Source organism: Triturus cristatus, chromosome 2_1 (genome assembly GCF_964204655.1).
Source record: "Triturus cristatus chromosome 2_1, aTriCri1.1, whole genome shotgun sequence".
In the NCBI taxonomy this organism is placed as follows: domain Eukaryota; kingdom Metazoa; phylum Chordata; class Amphibia; order Caudata; family Salamandridae; genus Triturus; species Triturus cristatus.
Genome location: NC_140581.1, coordinates 181,757,012 through 181,775,985, shown reverse-complemented (window position 1 = coordinate 181,775,985; position 18,974 = coordinate 181,757,012). Strand labels below are relative to the sequence as shown.

General features: G+C 46.0%; 1 protein-coding gene across 3 annotated transcripts in view; it reads left to right on the top strand.

Annotated features, from left to right (window-relative positions):
- The window catches only part of SMAD2 (SMAD family member 2), a 291,794-nt gene that overhangs the window by 213,702 nt on the left and 59,118 nt on the right, over positions 1 to 18,974 (top strand). The window lies entirely within an intron of this gene.

Genomic DNA, 18,974 nt, shown 5'->3' with positions numbered 1-18,974 from the left:
AAAAATATCTTATCTCTGCGGCTTTGATTGCGGCTAGCTATTTAACTAATTGCTGCTTTTTTTCAGCGCTTGATCAGGAAGGCCTGGGTTGAGGCTGTTGCTGTAGTGCATGTTAGAAAGGACACAGGGAGCGCTAACTCTTGCATGAGTAGTCTTAAGGATTCTTGGTAAAATATTCTGTATTTGATACAAGGTATGATAACAAAGTGTTTATTTGTTTATCTGAGGCAAGACCGCTGTATCCTGATCAGTATACTCGTACCCATACCCAGAGATTTCACAAGCGATTATGAGACCGGAAGGGCACTTAAGAAATGAGGCCAGTGTTTGAGTATATGTTTACCCAAAAGTTCAGTCTTGTGTCCATCTGGTTTAGGAAGATCTTTAACATTGGATCTTTCATATATTCATATGCTTGAATATTCCATGTCCTCATGCTGGGAATATCAGGTAGCCAATGTTAAACATAGCAGTGTCTCGCACATTACAAAAAACATTGCAATAACCATACACCCTATGTAGTACATTTACCTTATGTGACCCAAAATCCAGCCAGTAAGATGAAGGGACCCACAGCATCCACTCTCCAGAGGCTAGCTGTTCAGGTTTTCTACCACAGTTAAGATGACAGTAAAGGAATCCTCAGTTTTTTTCTTCATATTTAGACATGTTTCAATGTTGTTTTGTGGTCAGCCCTGTAATTTGTGGTTTCTCCATCAAAAGGGTACGGATTGTCAGAGGTAGCGAATCTAAAAGGGGAAAAACCAATCAATTGAACATGGTTTTGCAAAATCCAGAACTCCTGTTAGCTGCCCCAGTATGTAACAGGATGTTATGCTCCAAATACAGCAGATATACAGTTCTAGTCCCCAGACAACAGTAGAAATAGCCATTGTTGGGGGCTACGCATTGGTAGAGGGTAATCTAGACAGCGCTCATGATTCTTTTAGGGAAGCTTTACGCTCCCAGTGTAAATCAACTGTTTTTTCTGACCAAACTGTCCACAACAATGGTGAAATGGGCTCGCCTCCCCTGGATAATATGAGGAAATTTTAACACTGTTAGATGTTTCTCTCACTAGGATTCACCCCTCCACACACCCCTACTAAACAAAATAGTAAAGGTCTTGTTACGTGGATCAAACATTGGTCATTAACCTATGCCTGGCATAGCAGGAATTCCAGAGTTAGGGAGTATTCTTTGTATTGTCCTCTCCATGATCATCATGAAAGGGTGGACCAAATACTTGGCTAGTAACTCACTTGGAATATTTATACTCAAGACCGTGTCTGATCATAATCTTAGTTCCCTGTCCCAACATGAAGGCTGCCTCCTCTCCTCCCTGCCCCCTCTCCCTTTTAACAATTTTGAGAAGGTTACATCAAGACACTACTATGAGCGTTTGTTTTACACAGGATGGGTATTTGTCATCTCTAATTCTGTTTCTCGGGCAAGGGTTGTATTTCGGCCCCCTTTTGAGGTCTCGCCTAGGCTGCGCGCATGCGCTTCTCTAGGAGGGCCTTTAGCCATCGCTCTTCACTTTCCAAGCACTGCACTCCTGCTTGTGGCGGCATCCACTTTGCGGGAGCGAGCAGCGGCGTGCCATAAAGCACGAGTGCAGTGCTTGAAAAGTGAAGACTGCTCTTCTAAGCACGCGCGCCTCTCTCCTCGCCCACACGTCCCGGCCACTCGCTCGCTCCGCCCTCTCCGTCTCCTTATTTTGCTCGCGCTTCTCTCGCACTTCTTGTTATAGACATGCATTTGCTTTCAAAGCTTGAACGTGTCTGTTCTCTGGACACTGTAATAAGAGTTTTTATCCTAATTTTAACGAGGTTCCTGTGCCCCCTTCTGTGCTAATTCACACGATGGAGTCTGCCACATGTAATACACTGTACATCGCTGTAAATTGTTTTTCACAATATGTATCTGAAAGGCTTGGGGTGAAGACTCAAAGACTAATTGGGAATTTTGCATGTTTGCATGGCAGGGAATGTATGAAAGCTGCACATTATGTCAACGGAGCTAATGCATGGGTATTCTCAGGACGTCCATGCATATCAATCCAGGCCCTTCTCATTAGCTGCTTATTGGCGCCGAAAGCAGGCAGGGCAGAAGCAATAGCCATGCCAAATGAGCAAGATGTGCCCTAAAAAAACATCTGGGTTATTAACAGTCGCCATGTCTATTTTTACTGAGGATACGCACGACCGACCACGGCTTAACCCCCCATAACGGAAATGACGCAACCCGGAAAAGCATTCCTGGATCAGGCCGAACTCCAAATTATGTGTTTGCATAGTGCTCATTACCATTAATTGTGGTGCGAATAACTGCGGGTGGCAAGTTCTTCGAGAATGACATCACTTGGCAGTTTCCCTTCGGGTCCGCGCTCACGCCGCCGACAAGTCTTTGATGATGTTTCACTAATACAGGCCTTTATTTTCTGTCAGTCCCATGGCTTGTCTCACGCTTTCAGCAGGGTTTTAATACTTGAGGGTTGCCCCTTCACTTTCTTTCATCTCTGCTTAGATGTGGGACTTGATGACCGGTACCTTCAATGTTGCATTCATGTATCATTGTTCGGGCCACTATAATTATGCAGCAAGAAAAGGCAAACTGGGTGGTGTAAAGCAGCACATTTTGTGACCGTATTACGTCATTATTTTGCCATTTTTACACATTAACACTGGGAAAAGTTTTAACCTTATTAATATACACATTTAACATCCGAATACAGCGGTAAGCTATTGAAAGACGACAAGTCCACCTTTGCAATGGGCCTTCCACTGCACAGGAACACGTGCTGGTGCGTTTTTAGTAACTTTTGATTCGTTTGAGCCAGGAGCATTTTTTGTTGTTGTGAAAATCTGCATAATATGCAGCAGCTGCTGGATTATGTGGCATATCGGATAGATCCATAATTATGCAGAAAAGGCTGCAGCCCCAAAATCACAGAATTCCAGTGGCCCCGATTATTTTGTTGGACTATTTTATCTTATTTTAGTTAAAGCCTTCTGTTATCTCCAGGTCTAGTTCATGCCATATATATCTATAAGTAAATTAATAAAGTCAGAGCAGAGATTGCAATAAAAGGACTTCAGACGCATCTAGTCATTCATCTGGGCTCTAAGCTCTCCACCCTACAATACAACTTTATTGTTTCACCACTCTGTAAAACACTCTAACATAACCAAAATGATGCACAATTGTGCCTTATATAACTGCTAAATAATAGCGCCTTATAAAATTGCTAAATTAAATAAATATTTGCATGCTTTGTGCATGAAGTGCTTCATGGAATGGTAGGATGTGGATAGGTTATTGGTTCTTGGCTAACATTTTCTATTAAAACGCTTTGAAATAAGAAAATAAAGAATAACCATCAAACGAAAACAGACTAGTGTATAAAAATATCCAAATCAAAAATAATTCTTATTAAAAATAATATATAATTTGTAGTGGGCACACATGACCGCCACCATTTCTCTTTCACATTTTTGTACTATACTGTGAGCAGGAAGACACACCCTGCTCTGCATTCCGTCCATCATCTGTGTGTCCTTTGTTTTATGTGTCACGCTTAAAATAATGCAAAGGGTGACTAATTCTCTTGGATATTGTTTTGCTACATAACCATTGTTTATAGTTGTTGCAAGGAAATTAACCTTTGTGTTTTTTTCGAGTGCACTAGGGTGGGGCTTAGTGACAACAATGTAAACAAGCATAGGCATAGCCAATAGGTCTCGCCTTTGGGACCTTATAAGTATTTAATTATGCAGCACAATATCCTTGGTTCAACATCAATTGTTGCATGGCTAAACACTTATAATGTCCCAAAGGCGAGACCTATTGGTTATGTCAATGCTTGTTTATTTTGTATTAATGCACTAGATGCATTTTAAGGTCCCAAACCACTGATATTCCCTTTATCGCGCACTGCTAATAGGGTGCAAATGTTGCTGTATGGGTTCAATACCTTTATGGGTGATCTGAAGCTCAGATCAATCATAAGGAATCTTACGTTCTGACTACTGGCCACAAAAACACCAGCTCGAGGACGTTTTTTGTGGGAGGGTACGCCAATGATAAAACATCCACTTTTAGGTATCTGGGGATTTTATTTCTTGCAAATCTGACCTGGGATAGACTTGTAAATCTGAGGTAACAATTTACTGAAGTAGTATGCGAGGAAATTTATAGATTTGCTAAAAAATTGGGACATAAACCCTGAAGGAAATAGTGATGCTATATAAGTGTATACCTCACTCACAGTATAAGGAACACTACTCCTTGTACATACAGCCTCATCCTCGCTGAACAAAATGCCTGGACTCCTCCCTCTTAGTGAGGGGGTTGTAGCCCCCTTTGGAACTAGGTTTTTCCACTGGAGGAACGAACCTGATGATGAAGCATGTCACCTCTTGGTGAGTGAGTGCTCCAGTCCTCTTTCGGGATTATCCCTGTGGGGATTCAATTCACCTGCCTTGGTCTTTTGTGTTCACTACCTTCTTAGACCCGAGATGACCTCTCTGTATATACTATACCAAAGTGAGGTATAGTGTGCACAGAGTCCAGGTAGGCAGAGGCAAAGTTAGCTAGGACCTTACTCTCTATTTGTGGTAGTGTGGTCGAGCAATAAGGCAGTATCACGACACGACAACCATGGTACACCACACTCCTAGAACTCTGTCGTCCCTCATCAACGACTACACCTCTCTCCAAAACAACTCGCACAGAGATACAACACCCAGACCCCAATCAAATGAACCTAGCAATCTGGCTCCTGAAGTCTTAGAGTTCGGATACCTTAACCTGCCTCCTGATTGTATGAATATCATCAAAGAGGCAAGACGTCCCACTACCAGAGCCTGTTATGCAAACAAATGGAAAAGATTTGTTATTCACTGCCAAAATAATCAAATCAATCCTCTGGACGCTTCTGTCCAAAACATAATTTGTTATCTGCTACACTTACAAAGATGTAATCTAGCATATTCATCTATAAGATTACACCTAGCGGCTATTGCAGCCTACCTTCAAAACAGACAACACGTGTCTCTCTTCCGCATACCACCTATTAAGGCGTTTATGGAAGGACTCAAAAGAGTAATCCCTCCAAGAGCTCCACCTTCCCCAGTCTGGAATCTTAACATTGTACTTACTAGACTTATGGGCCCACCCTTTGAGCCTCTACATTCTTGCGAATTACAGTTCCAACATGGAAGGTGGCCTCTCTAATAGCAATTACTTCGCTCAGAAGACTAAGTGAATTGCAGGCACTGACAATTCAAGAACCTTTCATGCAAATACACCAAAATAAGGTAGTTCTCAGGACAAACCCAAAATTCCTACCTAAGGTCATAACTAGTTTTCACATTAACCAATCAATTGAGTTACCTGTCTTTTTTAAAAAACCACAGTCAGTAGCGGAAAGGGCACTCCACACACTGGATGTCAGAAGGGCCCTACTCTACTACATAGACAGAACTAAACCATTTCGAAAGACAAAACAGTTTTGTGTCTTTCTGTCAACCTCACAAGGGTAACCCTATCTCAAAGGCAGGGATAGCCAGATGGATAGTTAAGTGCATACAAATATGTTATCAAAAAGCTAAACGCACATTAACTATTCCCCCCAAGAGCACATTCCACGCGCAAAATGGGAGCATCCATGGCTTTTCTAGGGAATATCCCCTTAGAACACATTTGTAAGGCAGCTACATGGTCTACCATACATACCTTCACTAAACACTATTTTTTGATGTGCAAGCCAAACAACAAGCTTCTGTAGGTCAGGCTGTCCTTAAAACACTTTTCCAAACTACTGCAACTGCCACCGGTAACCACCACTAGAGGAGGAACTGCTATACAGTCTATGCAATAATGTGACTGCAGCAGCTCATCTGCCTCGAACGGTAAATGCTACTTACCAGTATGCATCTGTTCTTGGCATGTAGAGCTGCTGCAGTCACATGCCCACCCTCCTCCCTGGTGCCGAGCACAGTTGCAGTACTATCTTATTTAGATACATTTACATGGACACCTTTTCTTTCTATAACTATCCTCCATCTTTGCCACAATGGCGAAAAAACAATCTGACGACGGAGGAGCTGTCCATGCGCACTGTAGTCCAGGGGAGGAGTCACCTATCTCGTGAGATCTCGAAGACTCTTCCAAGACAACAACGTGCAACATCCGGACCCAACACTAGGCGGCGATCTAATGCAATAATGTGACTGCAGCAGCTCTACATGCCAAGAACAGATGCATACTGGTAAGTAGCATTTACCTTTCCATCTACTACATCTACAGTGTTCCAATTTAGCGTACACATCTATACGCTTACATCTTGCTGCAATAGCTGCATATCTACAAAACAGGCAGCATTTGACTCTTTTTTAGAGTGCCTGCTAATAAAGCATTTGTGGAAGGACTTAAGAGTCATTCCACCCAGACTTCCACCTGTTCCAGTGTGGAATCTCAACATAGTTCTTACAAGACTCATGGGTCCACCTTTTGAGCCATTGCACAAACGTGGACTACAATTTCTCACTTGGAAGGTAGCCTTCCTCATAGCCATCGCATCTCTGAGAAGAGTGGGTGAGCTTCAGGTACTAACCATAAAAGAGCCATTTTTACAAATACACCAAAACAAAGTGGTTCTAAAGACTAACCCCAAATTACCTAGTCATATCTGCCTTTCATATCAACCAATCTGTTGAGTTGCCTGTGTTCTTCCCTCAACCAGAGTCAGTGGCAGAACGTGCTCTTCACACCTTAGATGTCAAAAGAGCATATACTACATAGAAAGAACAAAACCTTTCAAGAAAACCAAGCAACTTGTTGTTGCTTTTTCTTCATCACATAGAGGCAATCCAATATCAAAATCAATTATTGCACGGTGAATAGTTAAGTGCATTCAAATATGCTACATTAAAGCTAGACGCACATTAACAATTCCCCCTAGAGCGTATTCTACACGCAAACTGAGGGCTTCTATGGCATTCTTAGGAAATATACCCATAGATGACATCTGCAGAGCTGCAACATGGTCTACTCCACACACATTCACAAAACACTATTGTGTAGATGTGTTAGCATGGCCGCAAGCTAGTGTGGACCAGGCAGTTTTATGTACACTATTTCAGACCACTGCAACAGCTACAGGTTAGTCACTGCTTTGGGAGATAACTGCCATGTAGTCTATGCACAACCATATGAACTACAACTCGTATGCCTTGAACAGAAAAAGCTTCTTAACCAGTACGCATCTGTTCTTGGCTTATAGAGCTGTAGAGTCATATGTGCCCACCCACCTCCCCGTGTACCTTTACTTGTTGCAGTCATATCTTAATTAGATACTATATACATTGACATCTTTCTTTACTACTTTTACTAATTCCATCATCACTCTTTACGGCAAAACAATGTAAGGATGGAGTCGATGCCCATGCAGGTCACCTACCTCGTGACTGGAAAGACTTCTTCGAACAAAAACAAAGTGCAAATATCCGGACCCAACACTAGATGGCGATCTATGCACAAGCATATAACTCTACAGCTCTACATGGCAAGAACAGATGCATACTGTGTAAGTAGCATTTTCCATCTAATTTTACCTCTGCCTACCTTTAGGGGTCTACTGGACTATGTGCACACTATACCTTACTTTGGTATAGTGTATACGGAGCTAGCTTCCTACACCAGTAAGTAGCTCATTTCTTCTCTTGGTGGATGAACCATTCATACAAGTTCAAAAGTACGGATCGTGCTATGCATGCATCCTTCATATTTCTTATTTTGCTGTCTTTCTTAACCCGCAATCTCTTGCTGAAATGTCTTTAAAGACTCTAGATGTTAGATGGACTATTGTGTTTTATGTCGATCACATAGTTCTATCAGAGAAACAAAATATTTGTTTGTCAATGTAAGAAAGTGGCTCTGTATATACTGCACCAAAGTAAGGTTCAGTGTGCACAGATTCCACAGAGGTTTGGCAGAGGCTAAAGTTAGATATAACTTTACTTTCTAAAGTGGTAGCTTGGTCGTGCAGTAAGGCGGTATCAGAGGACAGTGTAAAGCATTGGTTGTACACACTCAGTCAGCAAATAATCTCACACACTCAAGAACTGAACTCTAGGCCAATTGTTTTATTTTAGAACCACAAGTAGGTATCAAAATACTTTCTCAGAATGAGATGCTTTAGTTAAATACTTTCAATAAGCAATAGACTTTTAAATGCAATAGTTACAGTTGTTGCAATAGGCAACACAAGTTAAACACAATAATAACATTGAGCTCAATGGGAATTTTAAAGTAAACACAATATCAATTACTTTGCAAAGGTTTTTCTTACTCAGGGCTGGATCCTGGGTTCAGCCCTGGTACATCTCCTGGAAACAGTTGAAAGAAATCGTTTTTGTTACACAGGCGATTTTTAAGGAATAATTGTATGTTTAAAAAAATCGACACTTAGAAGAATTTCTGGCAAAAACCAGGCAATGTTATCCTATGGAGGAAAGTTTGGTTATCGGTAAATCACAGTTGTAATTGCTTTGTAGGGCCAGTGGTGGGTACAAAGATCCAGCACTGGGATCTCTCCTGATAACAGGTGAGTAATTTTGTTTTCGTTGATTGGGTGATTTTTCGTGAATATTTCAAAGTTTCAAAACTCGACACTTAGAAGAAATTCCAAGTGAAAACCAGTCAATGTTACCCTATGGAGAAAAAGTGAGTTATCGGCTTTCAGGTAAGTACTCGACTGGCAGAGTTAAGGTTCTGGGCATAGACTCGGGGGTCTCCCAGGGTCAGGTAGGTACAGTTGTTACACCCTCAGCGGCACAGGGGCAGCCGGGTACAGAGAGAGAGTAGGCCCAATGTTAGCCTATGGCGGGCAGGGGGCCTTTGGTTGGTGGCTGCTTGCAGGCAGGCCACGCGGCTGTGGGAGCTGAGCTCCTGGTCACTTACACAGGGCAAGTGGGGAAGTAGAATAGGCTAGATGCTGCACCTCCAGGGGCACTCGGGTAGCTGGGTGCAGGGTGCTTTTGAGCCGTCGGGCTCTCAATGTATTTCAGTGGGAAAGCTGCAAGACGAGCAAAGGCTGCAAGCTAGGGGACGAAGATTCTTCAGGTGCGACCACCACTTAGAGGTAAGTTGGGGAGCTGTAGGTTAGGTAGGCATCCAGGAGCTGGGCACAGGGGGCCGCAGGGTGCCGGGTGCAGGGGTGTCTTTTGGCGTCGGAAAATCTTACCCTCAGCTGGTCGCGGTTGGGGGGGTCCCTGGTTGTGAGGCTGCAGGTGTCGTCCGGAGCGTCGAGGTGGGTCCTTGGGTGCTGGATTTTTGGTCACAGTCGCCGGGGGGACGTCCTCGTGGTCTTTGTTCACTCAGGCACAGGCCGGGCTCGGCGGGTGCAGAGTGTGCTGGATTCGCGGTTCCTATCTTGGCACCAGGGGTTGTTGCTTGTTTGAGCAGAACCGCTGCTTGTGGGAGTCCCAGTCTTTTAGAGGAGCAAGGCAGTCAGGTCCTCCGGGGTTTTCGAGGTTGCTGACCGCTGGAGACGCAGACATTTAGCAGGAGCATGTTCGATAGTCGACAGGCCTGTGGGGCCAAGTCAGTTGGTGTTGTCCTCTTGTTAGCAGCTGCATGGCAGGTCGTCTTTCTTCTTGTTCTTCTTGGTAGTTTCGGGATCTGAGGAAGGAGGGTTCAGGGTGCCCCTAAATACTAAATTTAGGGGCGTTGCAGGTAGGTGAAGGTCAGGAACCAATGGGTCCCTTCCCTGGGGTGGGTACACCCCCTATCTTGCCACTCTCCAGTGGGAGGGGGGCAGGAGCCTAGTCCTGATTGGGTAGGGCTCCCCATCCTCAAGATGGTGAGAGCCCTCTGTCGTGCATTTTATATTAAATCCCACACTGGCATCAGTGTTTGTTTAATGTGCTGAGAAGTTTTATACCAAACTTCAGTCTTCAGTGCAGCCATCATGGTGCTGTGGAGTTCGTGATGACGATCTCCCAGCACCATATACTCTTAATGGCAGCACTGCACTTACAGTGCCCTGGAATGGACCTGGGTAGTGTAGGGGTACAGGGCTCATGCACCTGTACCCACACCACTGGCATAGGGCACCCAGCTTGAGGGGTGACTGAGGGATGCCAGGGGAGTGTGTTTGTGGGCATGGCACACAGGGATGTGTGCCATGTCGACTCCGTTTTGTTCTGCACTAAGCCACTTAGCCTGCAAAGGCAGTGTGTGTGTGTCAGGGTACAGGGCCTCTAAGGGTGGCACAATAAGTGCTGCAGCCCTTAGGGGCCTTCTCTGGTCACAGGGCCCTGGGTACCTAGGGTACCATTTACCAGGGGCTGACATGTGGCCAGAGATGCCAATTGGGTTTAGGCTTCAATGCAGTTTTAGGGAAGGAACACAGGCCCTGGGCACCTGATTGGCAGGAGCCCAGGGCACACTCAGTCAAAGTACATCCGCAATTCAGCAAAAAGTGGGGGCATACTATGCAAGAAAGATGGCACTTTCTCACAGTCAACCCTAGGGAATCTGGTCTACATGGTGGATTATTCAGTGCTGTAATCTGTTACGTTTGAGGTAAACACACATTGCATGTTTCCCATAGGGAATACTCCACTCATAAGAAAGGAGTCACAGTGGCTTTCTGGGGCAACATCCGATTTTCAGACTACTGTAGAGCTTCTACACATGAACTCTATTGTGTGGATATTGATACCTGCCAAGAAGTGCAAGTGAGTCACACTGTGCTCAAAACATTTTACTAGGATTCTCCATCATCTGCTGGCAGATCTCAACTTTAAAGGTTTGGCCACCGATTTGCCATATGTGCATCTCATATCATGCGATCTTCAGCAGAACATGCTCCATACCTATAAGGTTTATTTCTGACACAGATTCACATGCACCTTATCCGGCTCTTCTGATGCAAGACCATATAGAATTGTTTGTTTCACTTATAAAGCTTGTCCCCTTACTCATACTCCACTATCCTATTGCTTTATATCTGTACACATTAATTCACTCTTTTAGATTGGCAGAAGGGGGGAACGGCTACATGAGTCTGTGTCTTGGTGCATTTTGTTTTTGGGGGAATATATAGCCAAAGCTAAAGCACTTATTTAAAGAAAAATAAATTGTAGTATTCTGAAGCCAACACTATATGGCAGGACTGAGCACAAGTGGATAAGCGTAACTAAAAGCCTCCAACATATTATTACTGATTAGCAACGTTTTCTTTGTGTATCATGTGGATCTTCATTAAATTATAAACATACTCTTCCATCTCTGTCTTGAAACTCCTTGGCAGAGATCGATCATTAATGATGATCCTTTCTCACTCTGTTTTGTTAAAATAACTGGGTCTGTGACGCTACTGCCAGTACAGGGCATGATGGGATGGGGAAACTGCTGGTTTTTTAAGGAGCAGGAACCGTGTTCAGTTTTCCATGACTGCTTCCCTTCTGCCTGCATTCCCCTACATATATTTGTTTTTCGATGCAGTTTAGGGCAGAAACATTAAGAAAAACTGCAGGGCTGCTCTCTGTATCATTTGTTATTTTGGACATTGGTAAAAGAAAACAATGACATGTAAATGTTCGAGGCGTATGAACTGTAGATCGCATACTTTTGCATAGATCGCCATATGGTGTTGGGTTCGGATGTTTGCACTTCGTTATTGTAGAAGTCTTTGTAGTAACGAGATAGGGGACTCCTCCTTTGGTTAGTAGTGCGCATGGGCATCAACTCCATCTCCAGATAGTTTTTTTCCGCCATCGGGTTCGGATGTAATTTGCTGCGCTCCGGGTCGACGTCGTTTTGATTCCCCTTCGATGCGCAACAGCTCAACACTCGACGGTATTGTTTTGATCGCGATCTCTCGACAAGTATCCAGTTCCAAAGACATTTTCTAGTCCGGTCGTCGACGTGGGCCGTTAGGCCGTATGGCGCCATTAACCAGCATATGGAAAGGACTCCATTCAAAAAAATGCAAATGTGGGGCTAAATTCCCACACACAGATCTCCACGATGTCTGCAACCTTTGTCTCTCTCCTGAACACGAGAGTTTACACTGCCAGGCCTGTGACTCTTTCAGGTCCAAGAAAACTATATGTGATCACCGGGCTTGACGACACGAAATGTCCAGATCAACCGTTTCGACGCCCGACATTATCTTTGAAGCAGACCCGAAGATCCAGAAACAGAGATAGGGGATGAACAAGCCAACTCTCCGAAGCCGACGAATCTGACGCGGTAGACCAGTCGATCACTCCAGGTCAACAAAGCTCGAGTACTGACGTCGACTCCCCGGCCCCAAAGAAACAAAAGGCTCCAGTAACACCTTCACCTTCGGGTCTGGGTCGACACCGTGACACTACTTCAGAAGCCCTGCCTCCGGGCCCGGCTCTGAAGCCCACAAAGCCTTCAGGCAGCTCTATATCGAGCTAGTCACACCACGGTGCTGAAAAAGCATCTTCGGCACTGAAACATAAACCCAAGGTACCGTTGACACCAGAATCTTCGGCACCGATAGGGAAACTCAAGGCACCAGACTCTTCCGCACAGAAGCAAAATCACCCCAAATCTTCGGATCCGAAAAAACAGCCTAAATCTCCCGAAAACTCCACCTAAGCATAAGAACATAAAAACCCCATCTAAAGCCAAAGAAGACAGGCCAAAGCACCACTCGTAGCCCAAGTCCTCGGCGCTGAAAAAAGACAACGGATCCAAGGAACTTTTCCACCTGGATCCACCGGATCCTAGGCAAAAAACACAACATATTTACCCCATTACCGGCCAGGTCACCTCTATACCACCTAAAAAGAGGAAATTGGACACCTCAGAAACACCTGAGATGCCCTCCAAGAAAAAAGACTCATCTACCTCACCTATGAGGCCTTTCTCTCCACCTCCACAGCTTCCAAGCATTATACTCTCCAGCACACTCTCCAGTGCCTCCTCTTTCACCTACACCACAAGAGGATGATGAGGATTTAGGGGGGGGGGATGAGGATATAGACCCCCCCACATGATAATACAGATACTGATTATTACACCCACAGTATCCCCACCTCAGGACTCTTGGGACGATTATAATGTCCCAGATGTACCTGAGCCAGATTTATATCCCTCAAGACCATCCCCTTCAGATGACAATGTAGGGTTTGCTCAACTAATAAATAGAGCTGCACAGTACCATGGGGTTGAACTCCATTCCAACCCTATGGAGAAGGATATTTTGTTAGAAACATTCACGCAGCCTCAAAAAAACAACAAATACTCTCCCTATGCTCAAAGGGATGATTTAAACATACCCCAGAGGTTTTTAAAGACCCTGTCGGAGCTAGAGTGCTCAATCCTAGAATTGAGAAGAAATACAAGCCAGCTCCAAGCGACCAAGCTTACATTAAAGGTCAACTCCCTCTGGACTCATTAGTAGTGGCAAATGCCCGTAAACTGTCAAATTCCCAAACCACAGGTGATGCTCCTCCGCCAGACAAAGAATCTAAACTACTGGACGCATCAGATAAAAGAGTTGCGTCCCAGGCGACAAATATTTGGCGTAACGCCAACTCACAAGCTTTACTGGCGAGGTTTGACAGGGCTCACTACGATGAGCTTGAAAAACTCATGCAAAATCTTCCAGACGAATACAAGACCAAGGCAAATGATCTCATACAAGAGGGAAAGTTAATCACAAATACCTCTGAAATGTGCCCTGGATGCAGCAGATGCAGCATCCAGCGTAATTAATACAAGTGTGTTACTACGTAGACATGCATGGCTGCGCATACCTGGTTTCAAACGAGGTACAGTCTACTATCTTCAATCAACCATTGGATCAGGAACACTTGTTTGGACCCACTGTGGACTCCTCTTTAGAAAAGATGAAAAAAACCATGAATAGCCAAATCTATGGGGGCTCTACGCGCAACAACTAGTAGAGGTTCTTTTCGTTGCTCCTCTTATATGGGCGCCTCCAAGACCACTGTTACAGAAACCACCTCTTCCACCTATAAAAGCCCCACCCAAACGTCCCCTAACTCCCACACCACAAAGCAGTGACTTCCCTCCACTCCCCCCAGACCACTCCACTCCGTTCGGGGGAAGACTATCACAGTTCCTACCTGTATGGAATTCCATCACTACAGACGGGTGGGTAAGAGAAATTATCCAATATATTTACTGCCTGGAACTCACTTCTAATCCTCCCCACATACCTCCCAAACAGCATCCAATGTCCACAGAACATCTCACGCTTCTCAAGCAGGAGGTTCTCTCTCTTGCAAAAGCATGCAATAGAACCGGTTCCCTTACATCACCAAGGTACAGAGATTTGCTCCCTTTATTTTCTCATTAAAAAAAGACGGCACTCTCAGGCCAATATTAGACCTCCGACCATTAAGCCTGTACATACAATCCGACCACTTCCACATGGTCCTCCCACTGCTTCAACAGGGGGATTTCCTTGCCACACTAGATCTCAAGGACGCCTACTTCAACATTCCTATTCACCCTGCTCACAGGAAATACCTAAGGTTTGTAGTGGACGGACAACATTACCAGTTCAAAGTCCTTCCATTCAGAGTCACAACAGCACCCAGAGTCTTTACAAAATGTCTTGAGGTGGTAGCAGCCCACTTAAGAAGACAACACATTCATGTGTTTCCTTACCTAGATGACTGGCTCATAAAAGCCAAGTCCTGCATCAATTGTGTACAAAGCACACGCAACACAATCCAGCTGCTACACAACTTAGGATTCACAATAAACCTCACCAAGTCCCATCTCCAGCCGTCCCACACCAAACAGTATCTAGGTGCAACAATAGATACTTCCAAAGCCCTTGCATACCCCAACCCAACCAGAATAGCCAGTATGCAAGTACTCATAGCAAAATGTCACCCACAACACTCACTACCAGCTCGAGTGTTCATGCAGTTAATAGGGATGATGGCCTCTTTCATATTAATCGTCCCTTAGGCAAGACTTCAGATGCGTCCATTACAGGAATGTCTGGCACAACAGTGGAACCAAGCTCAGGGTCAACTTACAGATCTGGTGTTGGTAGACAGCCGCACATATCGCTCTCTGCAATGGTGGAGCACACAATCTTTCCAAAAGCCGTCCGTTCTTAGACCCGGTTCCACAAATAGTGCTTGTAGCGGACGCATCGCTCACCGGCTGGGAAGCTCATCTCTTAAACCACACCATTCAGGGTATGCGAACCCCTCAACAGAAACTCCTCCACATCAATCACCTGGAGTTACTGGCCATATTTCTCGCCCTGAAATCATTTCAGGAACATCTCTGGCAAAACTGTCCTCGTCCGAACGGACATGACGGCAATGTACTATATACAAAAACAGGGCGGGGGGGCACTCTGCAGCTTTCACGCCTAGCAAAAAGTATTTGGAGATGGGCCATTCCTCAAAAGATACACCTCTTATCAGAGCATCTACCTGGGATACACAATCAAATTGCGGATCTGCTCAGTCGTCAACAGCAGATTCACGAATGGGAACTTCATTTGCAAGTTCTTCATCAGTTTTTTAAAATGTGGGGCCACCCAGACATAGATTTGTTTGCCACACACTTAAACACAAAATGTCCAAACTTCACCTCCAGGTATCCACACCCATTGTCCAAAGGCAATGCGATATGGATGAACTGGTCAGGCAGATTTCCGTACGCCTCTCTCGCTCATTCTGTTAGTGGTGCGCAAGCTCAAACAACAGTCTCTCACAATGATCCTGGTTGCTCCAACATGGGCCCGACAACCAAGGTTCACTACACTGCTGGAACTCTCAGTAGTCCCACACCAAAAGTTGCGCCTTTCTCCAAAGCTTCTCTCACAGAACCATGGAGAGATGAGGCATCCAGAACCAGCTCAACTGAACCTAGCGATCTGGCTCCTGATGTCTTAGTGTTTGGTTACCTCAATCTCCCACCGGACTGCATTAGAGAAGCTAGACGTCCTACCACTTTAGCATGCTATTCAGCTAAATGGAAAAGATTAGTTGTTTACTGCAATAACACAATCAATCCACTAGATGCTTCAACTCAAAACATTATCTGTTATCTACTGCATCTACAAAGATGTAATCTGGCATACACATCCATACAATTACATCTTGCTGCTATAGCAGCTTACATGTAAAACAGACCACACTTGTCATTATTTAGGGTACCTCCCATCAAAGCTTTCATGGAAGGCCTTAAAAGGATAATCCCTCCCAGAATTCCACCTTCTCGAGTATGGAATTTAAACATTGTCTTTACAAGGCTCATGGGTCTCCCATTTAAACCTTTATATAAATGTGAGGTTCGAGGCATGTGGGCTGCTGAATTCATATCTGTGCATAGATCGCCGCCTAGTGTTGGGTCCGGATGTTTGCACGTTGTTGTCCTGGAAGAGTCTTCGAAGTATCCTTGGATAGGTGACTCCTCCCCTGGACTACAGTGCGCATGGGCATCCTCTCCATCCTCAGATTGTTTTTTTCCGCCATTGGGTTCGGATGTGCTATCTTAGCTCAAGTTAGGAAAATATTTTTTCGAGGCCAAAGGGCCTTTAGTTCGCGTCGGTACTGTTTATCGATCGGGTTTCGATAGAATTTGTTAGTTTACTAACTTTCAGCACCGACTGCTTTCGCATTTACCTGTCCATCGACTACTTCGACGATGGAATCCAGGACGCCATTCAAAAGGTGTCCGGTATGCAATGCGAAGTACCCACACATCGACGTCCATCCGGTGTGCAACAAATGCCTTTCGCCGGACCACGACGAATCAACATGCATGGCCTGTGCCCGGTTCCGCTCGAAGAAGACTCTGCGGAATCGACGAGCGGCGAGACTCGAGGCGCAGCACGCGGCACCGGCCCCGACAGACATCTTCGGCGAGGCCGAGGACGTCGAGGAATTGGAAGTCTTGCCCTCCAGTCCCGTTTCCGAACACGAACCCGGATCGGACGAGGAAGACGAGTCACTCTTCCACAGAGGTGAAGACGACACCGAGGTAGGAGACGACGAGGAGGCCTTCGGGCCGAAGAAAGTAGCTCCAATGATGAACAAGGCCTACCTGTTCAAACCGTTCAAACACCAGTGCCACAGCCTATGGCTCCGGTCGAGGGATCGCCTTCGGGCCTTACCCGAGACCTATCCCGCAGTTCTTCGGCCCCGCCCTCGGGCCCGGCCTCGGACGTTCAGCGGCAGCCATTACTACATAAACAGGCTGGTTTCCCTATCACAAAACCGAAACCGAAAGCTGCTCAGGTTCCACCGAAACCGAAACTGAAAGTAGCGCTGGTCGGATCGAGGCCTTCGACGCCAGCGCACCGCGTCGGCACCGACCGCACCAAAAGGGACTTCGGTGCCGAACTTGAGGCGGGCGACGTTGGAGTCGACAAACGGAAAAAAGCCATCGGCACCGACAAACCTGCTCGGCTACCGGCACCGACGACACCAAGGGCCGTACCGCCTGCTGTGTCTCACATCGCTCCCTCGACGACACCTAAGCCTCAGGTATCGAAGACTTCGACGGTGATCTCTTCACCCCGACTCGATGACCCGCCGGCACCGAAAAAATCTACGGCCGCCTCTACGAGCCTGGCCGGTGCCAAAGCCTCGAAGGCGCCCCAAGTACGACCTGGTGTGACGCAAGGCAGCAAAACCACACCTGTCCTCCAGGACACGTCGGGCTCCGGTTCGGTCGGAGCTCCCGCAGCCTCCTCGGTGCCGACCAACATTACCTTCGGCTTGCCTCCGTCAACAATCCCAAAAATGTTCCAACTCAGGACACGGGTCACCCAACCTACGGTCACACCTGCTGAGACGTCTCCAGCACGTATCATCGACGCCGGCACTGGCAGAATGATTCTCCAGGACCGAAGGATAACTTCGGAGCCGCCATTGGACCCTTTCAGGATCCCACTAAAAAGGAAGTTGCCTGCAGAATCGGAACCTCTCCTTTATGAACCCTTCCATTCATCCTACCAGGATCCACACCGGTTCTCCCCCACACGCTCCGATACCGACGCATTGGAGGACTACATGGCTGACCAAGTCCCCTACCATGTAGACACGGACCCTGATGACCAGCAGGACCCTGATCAAACTTGGGGCGACCCTGCAGACCCCAGTGCACCTCTCGATGCACAGGATCCACAACTCTATGGGGCAAAGACATCTCCTACGGAGGATACTGCAGCGTTCAATGCTCTTATCGAACGTGCTGCCAATAACCATGGGGTGCAGCTTCACTCTGATACCATCGAAGATGACTTTCTAATGGACACCTTTGCATCCTCAGAAAGACATGTAAAGACTCTGCCAATGTTGAAGGGGGTCCTCAAACCAGCCAAGGACATTTTCAAAGAACCCACCAGGGCACGAGTGATAAACCCCAGGATTGATAAAAAATACAGATCAGCACCTGGGGATCCTACTTACATCAGAGGACAATTACCACTCGACTCCATCGTCGTAGCGAATGCACGCAAGAGGGCACACTCGCAAACAACAGGTGACGCTCCTCCCCCGGACAAAGAGTCCAAGGTGTTAGAAACCTCTGGCAAGCGAGTTGCCGCCCAAGCTGCCAACATATGGCGCATAGCCAACACTCAGGCGCTCCTTGCTCGCTATGATAGAGCGCACTATGACACACTTGAGCAAATATTCCAACATCTCCCTGACCAGTTCAAGGAAGGCGCAGAAATGCTCATCAGAGAAGGACAGCTACTAACGAACGCTTCCATCAAATGCGCACTAGATGTTGCAGACACGGCTGCCAGAGCCATAAACACAAGCGTCATGTTGCGACGACATGCCTGGCTACGGATCTCAGGATTCAAGCCTGAGGTACAAAACAATATACTGAACCAGCCCGTCAACCCCGACTATTTATTCGGGCCAGAGGTTGACACCACCCTCGAAAAGATAAAAAAGGATACGGACACTGCA